This window comes from Megascapheus bottae, chromosome 5 (genome assembly GCF_031878675.1).
Source record: "Megascapheus bottae isolate mThoBot1 chromosome 5, mThoBot2.hap1, whole genome shotgun sequence".
Taxonomy (NCBI): domain Eukaryota; kingdom Metazoa; phylum Chordata; class Mammalia; order Rodentia; family Geomyidae; genus Megascapheus; species Megascapheus bottae.
In genome coordinates this window covers 5,840,548-5,857,091 of record NC_143513.1, presented here as the reverse complement: position 1 = coordinate 5,857,091, position 16,544 = coordinate 5,840,548, and positions in this window count along the sequence as shown.

Genomic DNA, 16,544 nt, shown 5'->3' with positions numbered 1-16,544 from the left:
AGCAACATGGAATTCTCTGTGTGAAACTCTCTGTCCCACAGATTCATGCTGCCATCGGAGTGTAAATGTTGCTATGCAATAAAATATGCCCTATTAAGCCTTTACTTACGGACTGAAATTTGATGTGATTTCCTCATGTAATGAAACATTGCTCTTTTTTTTTCAGTTTTCTCAATCACTTAAAAATCTAAAAACCATTCTTAGCGCTTGGTCCAAAAATAAACAGGCAGCAGCAAGCTCTATTTGGCCCAGGTGGCATTTTGCCAATCTTTATCTACATGATTTCTAAGGTCTCTTTCATTTCAAGCGTTTAATGAATCAAAGATTTTTATTGCTATAAATCATTTGGAATAGGACATCAGTATAGTATACTTTGGCTCTTTATGTGTCCCTGTAGCATTCTATTAGGATATATGTAATTGAGTAAATACAACAAAGATATCATAGTGATCCTTACCTGAGTGACATTTCTACAACATGAATGGTTAATGTGCATATAGAGCTGGATGCAAATGTGGTATTTGCCTAGCTTTTTGTGTGTCTTACTATATTCTGGATGTTGTAATAGAATACCATTTGCTCTATGATTTACATGCAATAGGAATGTATCTCCCACAGCTCTGGCAGAGGGAAGGTGTCTGGTGAAGGTTCCCTTCCTGGTTAACACAATGTCTTCTAACTCTCAGGCTTCCCTTTCCCATTAATCCCATCACTTAGACACCTCCCAGAGCCCTGCCCCCAGATGCTACCACACTAGGGCTAACATTTCAACACAGGAATTTTGAGAATATGTACATTTTCAGACTATCATGGAACCTCTCAAACCCCTTTCAAAGTTAAAGAAAAAAGCAAGCAAAAACCTTCTACTAAATTTCTACTGAATTTTATTCCAACAAAAACAAATCCACAAAAATTTTATTTGGAAAAAAATATTCCATTCAGGCCATTTATAAAACAAGAGCTAGGATTCTATTTATATTTAAATTGCAATTGCATTCTAAGTTAGAATGATATTTATTTCTACAAGTATACTACTAAGTTTAGTTAACATTCAACTTCCTTCTATGCATATCACTGTGGATGCACAAGCAACTCAATCAAAAGCTCCTTATAGATGCATGAGGATTTCCCCCAAACATCAGCTGCTACCCTCCAGTCATCCTTGTTCTCCGTTCCCTCCCACCCAACTCTCTCTCCTTTCTGAAGGGCTTGAAATCCTCAACACATCTGGGGGATCCACATTGTCTTCACCCACCCTTTCCCTTCCTCTTAACCTTTCACACAGTGTGCAGTTAGCAAAGAGAAGGAAGACAGCTCACCAACAATATGTGAACCCCATGCATTCAAATTTTAATTTAAAAATTCAATTATTTTACAACTATTCCTGGAGATTTTTCAAGTTATACTTTATAGGCTTTTTTTCTGGAAACACATTCTTACATGTAATGAGCACTAGATCTAAATAGGTATAAAATCACAATTAGACTCTAAGTTGGATCAATATGTTTTACAACTTTATTACTAATGTAACACTTAGCTCTCTTCTATGTGTATCAAAGTTGAATAATAAGCAATAAAATGGGTGATATTAGGACACATTGTACTCATAAACTGACATGCTGAATTGAAATTCATTTGCTTAAAGTAAAAAAAAGTACGGGAATAAACAGGAGTTTTTATTCCTATTTTATAGAGATTGTCTTCTCAAAAGCCTTACTTTAACATTTACAAAATTTTAATTATATTTTGTACATTTCTTGTTTGATATATACTATTACTTTGAAAGCTCATTTCAGAAATCTCTTTCTAATTAATATTCATGATTCCAATTTATTTAATAAGCTCTTCTTCCCAAATAAATGGTAAATTACTAAAATAATGGGAAATGATTAGCAACCTCTGACTGGGTTTTTAATTACTATCCTGAGGCCATGATGATATAACATTGTCAAAAATACTAAAATAAACAAAACAAAACAAAAAACCCCACATAAAATAGCCTGCCAATTTTTAAACATATTTATCAAAATTAAAATAAAAGAAAATACCTCATATATACTCATTATTGAACATTTTTTTCTGAAGCAATATGTTCAATGATTGAAGATTCTAAACACAGGAATAAATTTATGATTTAAAAACCACCAAAGCAAGCCGGGAGTTTGGCCTAGTGGTTGATTGCTTGCCTAGTGTGCACAAAGACCTGGATTCGAGTCCTTGGTACCACACACATAGCAAAAAAGCCAGACATGGTGCTGTGGCTTGAGTGGTAGAGCTCTAGCCTTGAGAAAGTCCAAGTACAGTGCTCGGGCCCTGAACTCAAGACCCAGGACTGGCAAAAAAGAAATATCTAAGTAGTACTTTCCCAGAAATTTCAAATATAAAATTATTTAAGAATTTATATTCAAATAAGAGGGATATGCAATTGATATGTTTGAAATAAAAAAGTTGTGCTTTAAAACGACATCACCCCATTTGTAAGTAAATGGAAAGACTTAGAAAAAATCATATTAAGTGAAGTAAGCCAGACTCAAAGGAACATAGGCTTAATGGTTTCCCTCATTTGTCATAATCAGTAGAAACCTTGGGCTCTTCTAGCAGAGATTTACAATAGAGCAAAACCTAGATTCATAAGGCTATATAGTATGATGCTAAATGAAAGACCTCCAAGGTATGGAAACAAAAGCCATATAATGAGTGATTGTTATACTTAATGTACTATGTTATCTCTCATCTCTTTTGCTGTCCCTTGGTTATCTCATATTGTTACAGTATTTCAGCTGGTTATCTGACATATTGTATATATGCATATTTGGTTATTTGAAGTCCGGATAGGGAAGGGAGGAAAACAAGATGAGGGGCGGGGGTGGGGGAGGGAAATGGGGCTAAGACATGAGAAAGGCTATGTGAAGTAATGCACCTTCTATCTGGGGAATGTAATGTAATCCTTCTATTAATTACAATAAAAATATATGAAAAAGGTCAGGCTGTTTCATCTTGATACATCTAAATATATATAAAATCAGATCTATGAATCTCATAAGGCAAAAGGAATTTTGTTCTAATCCTGGGGCTGGAACTCAAGGCCTGAGCACTGTCTTTGAGCTTGCTCAGAATGAGTGCTCTACCAACTGAGCCATGGCACTACTGCCGGCTTTTTCTGTGTATGTGGTACCAAGAACTCAAACCCAGGGCTTTGTCCATGCTAGGCAAACACTCTACCATTAGGCCACATTCCCAGCCACAAAAGGAATTTCAAAATGCGTCAATGTTATAGATTGCAGACAGAAACAAAGACTGGAAAAGTTACGTACCTGATATTCCTTAGTGGTAAAATCATTATTGAGAGTCTTACCGGATAGTTCTTTTGTCTGACTTTCAATTTCAGATTATTTATAAGGAACCATTAACAAGACACTTCATATTTTTTAAATAATCATGCTTACAATATGTCTGCTCATATTGCTTGTAGACTAAGATAACCAATACGAAATGTTTCACTGTAAGGCCCAAAATATAACCAGCATCTCTCATAATTATTCTCTCCTAATTAGTATTCTGCTTTCTGATCCATCTAGTGGTTAGTTAAAGAGTCTGAGTGGATGACTAGCCATCACTCAATTTTTTAGACAAAAAAAGTATACTTTGTTACAAATCCATATGTCTAATGTATGAGTGACTAACATTATGACACCATTTCTCCTATTTTCACTTGGCTCATCCATAAGACATGTTAAACTTGAATAAAAGAAGAAAATGTCATCAACCTCAGAGTCTGAAAAAACATCAGAAACCTGTTAGCTTTTGGATCAGTCAGATTTACAATGAAATAATCCAAGTACTGTTGTGAAGATGAAAGTGATTGCTCGCGACCAATATGGGAGAGTGTCTGAAGCAATATTTACTCAATAACATTATTTTTTTCTCCTTGTCTGTCCATCCCTGTGGGAAGTCCTGTAGTAATTTGCTAAATATTACCATCTTGTTCTGACAGAATTATTACAACATTACGTACCTAACTGCTACAATTATTTAAACAAGGATGATATATAATTCCTGTGAATTATAAAATCACTAGCCCAAGAGATTAAAAACTATAACAAAAAACTCAAATGTTTTCTCCTTCCTCCAGTGACCACTGGAGCCAAAAGGGAGGGTGATTGATTTCTCTCCTGTGTACATATGAGAAATAGAATTTTGGAAGGGTCCAAATTTAGACTTCTGAGCCAGGTGTAGTAGCTCACGCCTGTAGTCCTAGCTACTCAGGAGGCTGAGATCAGAGGATCGCAGTTCAAAGCCAGCCCCGATACTAATATCCACTAGACTCTTACCTACAATTAACCTCTAGAAAACCAGAAGCAGTGCTGTGACTCAAGTGGTAGGGTGGTAGCCTTGAGCTGAAGGGCTCAGGGACACTGCCCAGGCAGAGAGTTCAAGCCCCATGACCGACCAAAAAAAATTAGACTTCTGGAGAAATTCAACTTTTAGGCTACTTTTTTCTTTCTTTGTAGAAAAATGAAAGTTTGGGGATTTGTGATTAGACAGCTCATTCAGTGATTCCCCTGGATATGGGGTGAAAGAATTTGAAAATCAAAACTTCAAAGGGAATTTGAACATATCTTTATGCAACAACCAAGTGGCCTCACTTTACATACCAACCCTGATAGCTATTATTAGACCTTTGTTGCTTAATGAGACAAAAACATATTTGTCTAATTTCCCTTCAAATTCACCATCAATGTCAACATGTTTGGCTAATCCTAAAAGACTGGGAATTTAAGAGTCATAAACATTTAACAAAATAGCTAAGCTTCTCAAAATACTTTCCCCATCTGTGTTGAACCACAAGAAAAAAAATCTAACCAGAACAGCGTAGTATTTCTGATATCTACATGAGTTTTTATTAGAGACGGTTAAGTCTCTTAGGACTTCATGCTTTAAATGTATGTGAAAGAACATAAGAACACAACACACACACACCACACACACACACACACACACACACACACACACACACACACCAGCTTTGAAGTATGCTAATATCACAATATTAATTTAAAAAATAGTGGAAATAACTATTTTTCACCACACACACACACGCACAAGCACACTCGCATGTATACATATTTCCCCATACACACACCCCTTTTCCATTTCAGTTTTTAATTCAGTTATCTAAATGGAAAGCCCCATCAACTTAGCTTTGCATTCTGCAGCTGTCTTGTCTCTCCCAGTCCCTGTGGACTGAAGACAGGCTCACTCACATCCGTTCTTTAAATTCCCCAGTTGTTTCCCTCCCTAGGCATCATCTCTTTGCTTCGATGTTGTTTCTCTTTTTGAACCTTTCTGCTTTTTTAATTACTGGCATTTATTTGACTCTATGTGTACTTTTATCATCTTTCTGAACTTTTAGGAATGAGTTGACATTCAACAAAACAGTGTATAAATACAATGCATGTTGATCAATGTCACCCTTTTTCACCATTCTCACCCACCTCCCACAACCCTCCTCTGCCCTCCCTTAAGTTTATCACATATGCATTAAGCTTTGATTTTATTCTTCATTGTCTCTTCCTGATGTTGATTTTATCAAACTATGATTCAGCCTTTCTAAGGAATTGCGCAGTTCGTGTTTTCCCCTGTATCTACAATATTTCAGTTAATAAATTTGTGTACACTTGGATACCATCTGAAGTATTTACTTATATATTTATAAATGAATTCTAGCCTTCCTTTTGAAAGGGTAAAAGGTTACTCGTTTTGCTTAGGAATTCTCTATCACAACATTGTATTTGTGTTTCTTTTACATGAATTTTCCATACCTTTTAATATTAATACATATGTAATGAATATATATACACATATACACACATCTATGTATGGGATCCTCTTAACTGACTTTTGCTCTTTGACACAATGGCTCTAGCTAATGAAAATGATCAGCCTATTCCATTCAACAATATTTGCTCAAATCCTAGGTAGTGCCTTAGTGGAGATTTATTTAATGCATCAATCTACAAAAGAAATGGATAAAAGAATGAGTTGGTAAGTATCTTCTTTGTAACAATTTTCATTTTAAATTAGCATAAATTACCAAGTATCATCATCTTGTCAAACTCTGCCATGGAAATTATTTCTATAAAAAAATCTAATAAGTTATTTTGATTTCTGGAAATTTTCATTTTCCTCCCCTTAATGGGTTTTCTTTTTAATTTGGAAAGCTGAAATGTCTACCACATAAATAACTATTTCATATTATACAGCAATCAAAAAAGCTACTTGATGATTAGAAGATCCATGGTATTAGAGGGCTTATTTTTATTTTTTGGAATTTTAAATTGTAATTCTGTGCCACTCATAAAGCTTAAAATCAGGAACTTCTACTTTTGCTTCACTTCTTTGCTCAAGGCTGTAACTCTACCATCTAAGATACATCTCCATTTCTTGATGTATTTTTGAAAATTATTTGTTGATATATATGTACAGTGTCTGTTTTTGGAGCCTTGAAAAAGTCACATAACATTACTTCTGCTGGATTGAACAATTCTTGGCTTCTGCAGACCTTAACTCTTCAACCTCATCCTGATGGCCACATTTCCAGCTTCTACTCAACCATCTGACAATCTACTAGCCAATGGAAACATGCATTCTTTTCATTTTATTCCATCTTAATTCAATCCCACATATTTCTCCTTCGCTACTCTCTTCTTAGCCCACCTTTTAGTTTCTTTCTGTAAATTTCTTAGAATGAGTGCTTTTTCATAAGCAAATTTTATTTGTGACTTTAAGTGTTCAGCGCTGTAAATGTTCCCCTTCACCTGAACTGTGAAGTCTGCCACTCACAGCATGCTCAGGCCCTGGATCAACTCCCCAGTTCTCCAAGATCTCAACCATGTTTCTCTTCTCTGAGCAGTAACTGATTCATAGATCATAGACCCTTGGTGTCCTTGTCAATTATCCTTTTACATTCAATGAAATCTACTATTACACATTGTAAGGAAGGCTCCGCCTTTAAATGCTATAACTTTGAATGCCAGGGGACAAAGTGTGTTTCAAAGTAAAGTGGAACTAAAGTAGATCTTCTGATCTTTCCATTGAGCTGAGTCCCTTGGAGATCTTCCACGGAGGAAGGACTGGAGGGAACACTTTAGATACTGGTCCCAAAGGAATCCTTGGAAGGCATAAGCAAGACAAGGTGGGGGAAAAGCAAGGCTGGCATAGTGGAGTGGTCTGGTCCCTAGTAAGCCAGTGAGTCAGAGTGACAATGGAATGACTGACCAAACTGACACAAGAAAAATCCCTTGCAGAGATCATTAAGTATAATTTGGGAAATTTTCCCCACTTACTTTTTGTTGTGTTTGCTGTAATTTTGTTTATTTTTGTTTGTTTATTTTGTTTGTGGCTTGACTTTAGGACTTCATGGTTGCTAAGCTAGTGCTTTATCACTTGAACTATGCCCCTAGCTCATTTGGCTTTCTAATTTATTTCTCAGATAGGGTGTTCTCACTTCCCTGAGGATGATCTCAAACCTATATCTCCTATCGCTGCCTCTTTTGTGGCTGGGATTATAGGCATATGCCTTTGCACTAACTAATTTTTTAATGTAGTTTATGGACAAAGATTATTATATGCCTGAATGACATTCAAGCTTATGTGTTGGGGTGAAGAAAGGCAAATGTGATCTTTTATTATTTAAAGATGCTCTATTTTTCTGTGTCATTTTGGAAATTTTGTGGTAAAGAGAATATACATGTAGGACTCTTCAATATATTATTATATCATTGTGGTGTAAGTGCTTTAATGTTATCATATGAGTTTCTTTTTTATTTATTTTTCCCATTCTAGTAGTCCAAGGACTTGAACTCAGATAGGGTACTGTTCCTGAACCAATTTGCCACTTGAGCTACAGTTTCACTCTGGCTGTTTTTGAGGAATTAATGGGAGGTAATAGTCTCATGAATTTTCCTGCCAAGGTGGCTTTAAACCGTGATCCTCAGATTTCAGCTTCTTGAGTAGCTAGGATTTCAGGTGTGAGCAACCAGCACCTATTTTTGTCTTTTGTATCTCCTAAATTTCTTAGAAAATCTAATAATTGCTTCCCTGCCGCTCCCTTTAATCATTTCCACGCCCTCCAAGTCTTTTTAACCTGACACATTCCATTTTTTCTTCTACTGGGTACAACCTCTACAATTAGTTTGACAATTATTTACTATTGCCCTTTATGATTTTCTTCTTTAAAGTATTTTAAAAATTAGCTATATAAAGGAATTTATGAATGAAGGGCTGGCAGATTAAACTAAGAGAGCCTTAGATTTCACAGATTCTCAAGAAAATGAAGAAAAAGTTTCTGAATATAGAGGATCTGAAATTGATCGTTGTTCCTGCAGCATAGTCCTCACCTATAAACTGTGAGAAGAGAGAACACTGGTTACTATTTGTGGGACTGAATAATCTCGGCAATACTTGTTATCTTAATAACATACTTCAGGTATTATATTTTTATTCTGATTTTAAATTTGGAGTAAAGCACTTATTTAATATTATTTGAAGGAAGAACAGTATATTTTGGGAATATTGAAAAATCCCAAAAGGGAATGGGAAAAGAAAAAGTGACAGTGAATTTAGTAACATGAAGAAAAAAGTTAAACTATCCAAGGAATGCCAGTCATTGGAAGAGAACCAAAGACAAACTAGATCAAAGAGAAAAGCTACTGGTGATACTTTAGAGATTCCTCCTAAAATAATCCCCAAGTGCATTTCTGAAAATGAGAGTACAAGACCCTCACAAAAGAAATTAAGAGTTAAAATTGGTTAAAGCAACCCAGTATTCTTTCTAAATTCTGATGTCTGGGAAAAATAACAAGAAACCAACAACCAAATGGACAATGTAAAGAAAATGAGTATGATCTTGAAGAGGACTTAGGAAAGTATGAAAAAGTGATAACACAGGTCATGGTTAAGGACCTGAATCTTCAGGAAATGTTACACCTATAAATCTTAATGAAGTTAAGCCCATAAACAAAGGTGCAGTGAAAATTGGCTTTGAGCTATTGGAGAAATTATTTCAAGGTCAGTTGGTACCAAATGTGTGAAATAGGTAAGCCAGAATCATTGAATGAGGATAGTGCAAAGCTTACAGGAGTATGAGGGGAAGTGGTTGCTTTTTGATGACTAGTGATGCATTAGCTTCAGGGAACCTTTGTTAAAAAGTTTTGTTTTAAAACTTGGTTGTCACCTGCAAGAGTAAGATTCGAAAAAAATCTCTTGGCACTAAAAGTTCCAGAAAATGTACGGCCGATATTGATTTTGTGCGCTTTAAGATTTTTGTATGAATGTGTGAATGTGTGTGAGTGAACATGTTCAAGATTAAATTGTCAGCATGCTGTGTAAAAGAATGAGTTGAGTTTGTACTTGAAACACAAAAAAGTAGTTGGGTAAATTCAAGTCTATACTTCAAGAAAAATGATTTAAGTTTGTTATTTCAAATGTCTTAAAGGATTATTGTATTGTTTTTAAGAAGAGCTACTTTAAAAAGACCCTTTTTACTTTTCTAAAGATTCTGAAATTTGCATTTAAAAAATCTGGTACTGTAATGCATAGAGCTTGTTTACATTGTAGCGATGTTTGTAGTTCTTGCATTAAGAAAAAAAACTGTTGAGTTCAAAATGTTATTGGAGTTCTAGGCAGTAGCTCAAACTGCAAGGGGAAAAAATGCCTCTTCTAAAAGGAGGCCTGGAGGCAAAGAGAGTGCCTTGAGCTTACAAGGGTTCTTCAAATGCAAATAAAGGCTAAAGTGTAAAGTTAAAAAAAATTAGAAATGGGTTTCTGGACAAAATTTGGAAGTGAGATTGTCCTAAATATTTGTTTCAAAGAGAAAAAAATTAAGACAACCAAAATCATTGTTTAATTGCTATTTCAGTTTGCCCTTTTAAGTTTCTTTGTAAAGTTTCCAGCAGGCCCACAGAGGAGGACAGCGGATTCTTCTTCAGATGTAATTTTGGCCCTTAAGTTCCACGTAGATCATGCTTAGAGACTATTTCTGTGTTGACCAACTTGTTTGCTTTTTTTTTTTTGCCAGTCCTGGGCTTGAGCTCAGGGCCTGAGCACTGTCCTTGGACTTCCTCAAGGCTAGAGCTCTACCACTTGAGCCTCAGCACTATTTCCGGCTTTTTCCTATGTATGTGATGTAGTGGTACCAAGTAATCAAACCCGGGTATTTGTGCATGCTAGGCAAGCACACTACCACTAGGCCAAACTCCCAGCCCCATCCTTGTTGCTTTTAATTGGAATAAAGTGGCCTTTTAAAGTACTTATTGATATGAAAACTGCAGTTCTGAACCAGCCCGGGCAGAGCAAAGTCCTTCCTGTAAGACTGTGGTCTCTAATCTAGCAGCAGAGTGCTAGTGAGGCAGAGTTGCTTCGGAGCTCAAAGTGGCAGCGTGCTAGCCTTGAGCTGGAAGATTGAGGGACAGTGCCTAGGCCCTGAGTTCAGGTACATTTCACTTAGTTCACATGACATGTTTTTTCCAACTCTTGCCATTCTTTTACAAATAATACAATGTAATTCCTTCTAATTGAGTAAAATTAGACTGTGGGTATAAACCACATTTTACTGACCTATTTTTCTGGAACAAAATTAGGCCTGAGGACCAATGGAACAGAAGACCCAAAACGAACCCCACAGTTGTGTAGCCATCTAATGTTTGATAAGAAAAACCACAAACATAGGCTGGAAGGAAACCACAAACAGAGGCTGGAAGAAAGACAGCCTCTTCAACAAATGGAAAATCAGGACATCCACATGTAGAAAACTGCAGCTTAACCCTTCTCTATCACCATGCAGCAGCATCAATTCATAATGAATAAAAGAAATCAATGTAAGCCTGAAAACCATGAAACTATCACAGGAAAGAGTAGGAGAAACATAAGAGCTCTTTGGCCTCAGAAGGTGCAAAAATCCAGAAACCAAAGGAAGACTTGATAAATGTAATTTGCCAAACTACTAATTTCTGAATGATAAAAGGACAAAGCCAACAAGCTAAAAATCAGCCTCCAAAATGGGAGATGATTCTTCTAGCTATACATTAGGCAATGATATGATAATTAGAATATACAGAGAATTTTAAAAAATAAACCTGTAAATAAGCCAGCAATCTAATTAATAAATGGGCAAGTGAACTGAAGACTCTTCTCAGAAGAAGTAAAAAATGGCTAATGGACACATGAAGAAATGTTCAGCTATTCTGGCCCTTTACATTTATTCTTTCCTTCTTGAGATAATTATTATGTGATATAAAAACATTTCCTTTCATGCTTCTAAATTTTCTTTAAGGGCCGGGAGTTTGGCCTCGTGGTTAAAGTGCTTGCCTAGCATGCATGAAGACCCGGGTTCGATTCCTCGGTACCACATACATAGAAAAAAGCCAGAAGTGGTGCTGAGGCTCAAGTGGTAGAGCTCTAGCCTTGAGAAAGTCCAAGAACAGTGCTCAGGCCCTGAGCTCTAGCCCAGGACTGGCAAAAAAAAAATTTCCCTCGTTCTGCCACTCATAATTGATTCAGCTAATTTATTGAGCTATTTTTTCAAGCAACTTTATCAATATTCTGTATTCATTCTAACATACAATATATCCCATTGAAATTTTTAATCATTTCTGAGTAGTTGTACAATGATATAATTCCCTGAGATAGGTTATGAGTACAATGTATCTTGATCATATCACCTTTCTATCAGTTTCTCCCAGTTTGCCCTATCCTGTCCCTACCCTCAAGTCGCACAGTTCTCTTTTTTTTTTTTTCAGTCCTGGGCTTGAGCTCAGAGCCTGAGCACTGTCCTTGGACTTTCTCAAGGCTAGTTCTCTACCACTTTAGCCTCAGCCCCACTTCTGAATTTTTTCTATGTATGTGGTACTGAGGAATTGAACCCCGGTCTTTGTGCATGCTAGGCATGCAATCTACCACTAGGCCAAACTCCCAGCCCCGCATAGTTCATTTTTTACATAATGTATATTGAATATAATGACTGCATTGCTACCTCCTTTGTGTCCTGGTCTTTATCCATCCCCCTACTTCCTAGTAATCATTTTGATAAACAGCACTTTAGCTGTTCAGAGGAGTTATACCTTTGAAACAGTATGTTAGTTGTTCAGAGAAATTATACCTTTGGACTTCTCCTCTAAGTAAACCATCCTTCAATTTGTGTGTAAATGCATTGAGACCTGTATATGTTACCATGTCTAAGATACAGATCTCAATTTAATGTATAGTTTCATACTTAACTTTCCCCAGTGGTTCATGAAGACTAATCTTGTCTCTTCTCATCAATATCCCTGCTTACTTGGCTGAGAAACTTATGGTGCCTAGGCCCTGGTGGCTCACACTTGAACTAATTACTCAGGAGCCTGAAATCAGATGATCAAGGTTCAAAGCTAGCCTGAGTAGGAAGTCTATGAAACTCTTGCTCCAGTTAACAGTCAAAAGCTGGAAGTGGCTATGGCTCAAGTGGTAGAATGCTGGCCTCCAGCAAAATGTTCAAAGCAGTAGTCAGGCCTTGAGTTTAAGCCTTAGGACTGGAAGGCACACACACACACACACACACACACACACACACACACACACCACAAATTTCCTCTCTAAACACACACACACACCACAAATTTCCTCTCTAAACACACACACACACACACACCACAAATTTCCTCTCTAAACACACACACACACACACACACACCACAAATTTCCTCTCTAAACACACACACACACACACACACACACACACACACACACACACACACTAATTTCCTCTCTAAACAATTCTATTTCATGATGAATAAGTGATTAAGTCATTAGGCTTTTTGCTTCTGTTTTAAATATTATTGTTATATCATAATTTATAGTATTTTAACTAGTGCATAGTATGCATAATATTATGTTATATTATTCCTTAGGAGTTTATATTTTCCTCACTGGCAGTATTTACCTACAGGGAAGCACAGGAAACCAGCCTCTGTGTACTTCCTAATAATGTATTGGGTGGGTCAGGGTTCATTGAAAAAAGGGCCCTTCTCCTTAAATCTCCATTCCATTTTTGTTTGTTCACAAAGCCTTTTGCCACTGGCTTTCTCCCCACACAATCTTCCTGTTACTTCCTCCATGCCCTAAGTCTTCCCCAAAGCTGTGTCCTTTACTGATACAGCAAATCCTTGAGTGGGGCTGGAGGAAGTGTTAAAGGAAGGAGTAAGGTGTTGCTGCTGGAGCCTTGTGGGCTCTTTGTCATACTTACTAACCCTGCATGGGACACAGAACAACCCTAGCTTGTTCTGATCAAGTTTGAACTTTTATCTCCAAGATGTATCTATCAAATACACTATACAACTTATACGACCATAGTGAACTGGTTACTTCCGCCAGCCAATGAACATTTTCATCTCCTCACATAGTTAACATTGTGTGTGTGTGTGTGCATATGTGACTATATAAGGCTGGCTATCTGGCTGTGTGTCTATGTGACTATGTGTGTATGGTTGTGGATTCATGGATATGTACATCAGTGTGTCTGTATATATGTGCATATCTATGTATGTGTGTGTTTAAGTATGTATCATATGTTTGTGCATGTGTATGAGTATACATGTCTGTCTGTGTATGTTTGCATGTGTATATCTGTGTGTCTATCACTTTAGACTTCCTAACTTACTTTTATAAATAAAATACGTATCTATTTACTCAAATTATTTTTCAGAAATGCTATTGGATCAGACATTTTCTTATATTCTTTTAAGAAGTAGAGAGGGAAATGCCAGGTACTGGAGGGGCAGAACCTCACTCAAACGGCAGCATACACAAAATTTCCAATAGACATTTTGAAACAGGCAATTTTGATTTCAAACAGGCTATTTTGTTTTTAAAATGAGTGATTTAGAAAGTCTTATTCATCTTATTAAAAGAACCAAGTTTTCATTATCAGTCTAATCAAGTGTTTATTAGGAGTAAACAATCATACTTTTTGAATTTTTTTGTTAGACAGAAAAGAAGTCTTAACTTTTTTTATCTTGCTCAGCACATAAATTTGGACTTACTTGCAAATGTGTACTTGCAAATTAAGTTTCTAGCAAGCATTTTTTAAGTTCAAAAATTTTATAAGTTGCACATCTTCTAGCCTGACACATGAAAAAGACTAATAATTCCCCCTATCTGTTGCTTGTCCTGTTCATTTTGGCCTTCCTTACAAGTGAAATACATGGGAAAAAAGAAAACAAAACACTGAACTGAGAACTCATGGGAGAGTCTTCCGAGCTCGTTTTCTGGGTGAGTGCTTCCCTGCTGGACCACCAGAATGGTAGGGCTTCCAGGAAGCTGGAAAATTGCAAAGTGGGGGAAAGCAGTGAGTCACAGGAGAGTCCAACCCTCTTCCTAAAACAGACTGGGTCCAGGATTTGGAAAATCACTTCCATTTACACATATAGTGATCTTGCATTCTATTCCTTAAATTAAGCACACACTATAATTATCTTGTGAGGTTACAAAATAATTCTTTAAAAATAAAGAATATTAAAATACCATGGGCCTTGTGTTAACACTATATTAGATAAAGTTGGCCTACCAATGCAACTCTGTGATAGAAATTTGATTCTACCACTGAAATCCCCTTGGATAAAGTCCAATATAGGCCTTTTACATAAAACATATTTTCCCTTTGGAAGGTTTTTCTCTACTTTTTAATTTATCGTTGTATATTCTGCACATTTGCACATCATTAATTTTTTCATAATCACCATTAACAAGAACATTCTGTTCTTTTATGTAACTTCTCTCATTTTGTACTATTACTTTAATTGGCATGTATTATTTGTACTTATTTATGGGGTACAATACATGATTACAAGACATTATTATCAAATCAGGGTGACTGGCATTTCGATTTTCTTAATATTTTCATTTCTAGATGTGGGAAGCCTGCGTATTCTTCTCTAGTGATGTTTCGAAATGTATGATAAATTATTGGACCACGGTTACCCTTCTGTACAATAAAACATTAAAACTAATTCCCCAGTGCAGCTCTGTGTGTGTGTGTGTGTGTGTGTGTGTGTGTGTGTGTGTGTGTGTGTGTGTGCGCGCGCGCGCGCCAAGGCCTTTCACTCTCACTCAGCTTTCTTGTTCTGCTGGTGCTCAGCCACTTGAGCCATGTTTCTAGTCAAGCATGGTGCTGGCTAACTGGACATAGAGTCATGGACTTTTTTGCAAGGGCTTACTTCAAACTAGGATCCTCAGAGATAAGACTCCTGACTAGCCAGGGTTATGGGTATGAGCCACTGGTGCATGCACTATATAACTCTATTTTAGTACCAAGTGTCTCATCTCCCAGTAATTCTTCTCATACATTTCCTATTCTCTGGTAACTTATATTCTATTCTTCATCTTATGCCTATTCTACTCTTAATCTTATGCAAACACTTTTCCAGCTTCCGCAGATGAGGATGTGATATTTGCTTTGCCATTCCAGGCTTATTTCACTTAACATAATATTATCCACATTTATCCATTTTGCTATAATGACAGGATATCATCCGTTCTCATGCCTCAATTATACTGAAGTAAAAATGTGTGCACAGGTGAATAGCCTATATCCTAACACTTCGAAAGCAGCAGTATGAGGATTGTGGGTTTGAGACTATTCTGGGTTATGAAATCCTATCTTAAACATTCAAAAGCAAAAGCAAATAAAACAGAGATAATTTTTAAAAATAATTAGTAAGGTTTGAGAGAATTTTTAAAAATTACACATGTGTGAACCTCAACTTATTTTTAACGTAAGGAACAGTTTTAAAAGGCAAAATGGTATTTTTCTTTCAGAAAATATTCTCAGAAGCTCATCTCCATTGTCATAGTTCTTGCTTGTGGTTGTGCAAATCCAAATCCATCCCCTAGTTTCACTGTTCAGATCTGGTTCATGGCTCCTGTTTTAAAGAAAGTTCTCCTAATTTTTTCCCAAGCTATTATTTTCAGGTAAGAAAGCTGGCACTGTTCTTAGGAGAGTGAGCCATATCCTCTAGTCCAAAATGTTCTCTAATGCCAGCGAATATTTAATAATTATGCAGTAGCTTGTGTGTGTTGTACTCTAAAGCATTCCCTATTAATTAATTAATTAGTTAATTCTGGTGCCAGTATTAAGGTTTGAACTCAAGGCCTATTCTGATGGTAGACTAGAACTTTGCCACTTGAGCCATTCCTCCACTTCTGACTTTTTTAATGGATAGTGAAAGGTAAGAATCTCATGAAGTTTCCTGTGCTGTCTGGCTTTAAGGTATGATTCTCAGATCTCAGCCTCCTGACTAGCCAGAGTTACAGGTATGATTTACAGGGCAACATTTTCATTACTGAACCATCACTTTAGTTTAAGTTGCATGGTATATCACCCTTTTTTAAAAAATCCAATTTTAACACACTGATACCCAGATAAAATTTAGAATTAGACCCTCAGGCATTTAGCATGAATATGACTAGCAGAATCTGTTCCTGGGGCAGAAAGATTCTCAGCCATTCACCAC